This window comes from Myotis lucifugus, unplaced genomic scaffold (assembly GCF_000147115.1).
Source record: "Myotis lucifugus unplaced genomic scaffold, Myoluc2.0 scaffold_568, whole genome shotgun sequence".
NCBI classification, from domain to species: domain Eukaryota; kingdom Metazoa; phylum Chordata; class Mammalia; order Chiroptera; family Vespertilionidae; genus Myotis; species Myotis lucifugus.
Window position 1 is genome coordinate 533,392 of NW_005871616.1, and position 2,195 is coordinate 535,586.

A 2,195-nucleotide genomic window follows, 5' to 3' on the forward strand; every position below is an offset into this window, starting at 1 on the left:
CATTTGCAACAGCATGGATGGAAAAGAGGATCTTTTAACTACCTATGCCTACTAATTCAATAACTATACTTACATATGTAGTTTAGTTTTTAAAATATTAACAAATTACTGGGGTGAGACATACCATTTTCATTTTACAGTTAAGAATGCTGGGTTAGCCGAAACCGGTTTGGCTCAGTGGATAGAGCGTCGGCCTGCGGACTGAAGGGTCCCGGGTTCGATTCCGGTCAAGGGCATGTACCTGGGTTGCGGGCACATCCCCAGTGGGAGATGTGCAGGAGGCAGCTGGTCGATGTTTCTCTCTCATCGATGTTTCTAACTCTCTATCTCTCTCCCTTCCTCTCTGTAAAAAATCAATAAAATATATTTAAAAAAAAAAAAAAAAGAATGCTGGGTTAAAATAATGTCCATAAATTGTCTGAAGTTATGCAATTGCTTACAATAAGAGCGAGTATTTTAAAGCTTTTGTTTTGTTCTTTTAAACTTTATTGATTTTAGAGAGAAGAAGGGAGAGGGAGAGAGAGATAGAAACATCAATGATGACAGAATCATCCTTTGGCTGCCTCCTGCATGCCCCCTACTGGGGATCGAGGCTGAAACCCCGGGCATGTGCCCTAACTGGGAATTGAACCTAAATCTCCTGCTTTATGGGTCGACGCTCAACCACTGAGCAACACTGGCTGGGCAAGATAGAGTATTTTAATCTCAGTCTTTTTTATTACAGAGTCTATGTATTTATCGGCAGTTCCCTCCAGCCTCTGCTGTTAGGATAGGACATCAACAGTGGTCAATTTGTGACTATAAAGAGGTCCTGGAATTAATAATAAAACTAATGATAAACTTAAATTTTAAAGCACATTAAAAAAAAATACAGACTTTTACTGTATCAACATAGTAACTTGACTGCCGTTACAGGAGGTCCCAGAAAATCCTCACTGTGGAAACAGCGATAATTAACATAACATGCAACTGAATTACAACATTCTAAATTAAATCACATTTTCTAAAATACGCTTCAGAATACTAGCAAATTGTTGGAAATTTTCACATTATTTAACAGTGCATCTTCTTCCACTAAATTACCAAGAGAAGCATGTTTTGCCCTATCAGACAAAAGGGATTCTATGTTGGTCAATGTCATACTCATTCATTATTAGTCAGCTTACTGATAATTTTATATTGCTAAGTGTAAAGCTGCTATTCTGGCCTCAGAAGCAACTAAGAAGTGACTAAATGTATAACAGATCGATGAAACAGGGGGGCAGGCAGAAAGTCAGAGTAACAAACCTTCCCAACCTCCCCTGACCTGTGTACACGTGCGTGCATACACACACACACACACACACACACACACACACATCTACGGTCCATTGCCAGGTGGCAGGATTTGGCCTGGACTTCCCTTTATCCCACGCGACCTCTGAAACCGGGCTCTTACTGTTTGATGGTGCCCTGATCCTGTGCCTTTAAAACTCCAGCCCACTAAATGGATTAAAATGAATAAGAAGATCATTATAGGTGAAATCTAATGTCTGCAAACAAAGTGTTTGGTCTGCTGCCAGCATCTCAGGACACTTCTCCAGGATGCAGTGTAGCTTAGAACGATATGAGGAAAAAACTGTGTTCTGTGCAGAGATGGAGGCTTCGTGGTAAACGGAGTAGATTCTAATAGAACCAGAAAACACCTCCAGGTTCACGGACACATGTCAGTGGGAACATGAAACATGAGACCACCAGCAGCTCCCAGTATCTCTGCCAAAATTCCAGGGCCAACCCTGCACAGGTGGAGCCACGCTCACGACCCACATAACCCAGGCGGTTCTCCTGGGTGTGCGTCATGTCCGCAGCTTCGGCTCAGACAGGCAGCCATCGCAGGCCACAGTGCAGAGAGCAGAGGCACTGGGAGGGGAGCAGTGTTAGTGCGCACTTCACGTGACCTTACAGCAATAGGGTGTCATCAATGTTTGAAAATACAGGCGTTTAAAATTAGGGTGCTTTTGAGAAAGTGAGAGAAGAACTTGCTTAAAGGAGTACAACGGGTGGGGGGGGGGGGGTTGTTAATTGGCTCCCACTAGTGGAGGTCTTTTTGAGAACAGAGCTGATCCAAAATACAGGAAGTTTCCTAAATGCAGAACTTTTGTCTCTTGTGCTCCTCCTGGATCCCAATCACCTAAAACACAGTGGGTGTGTGGGTG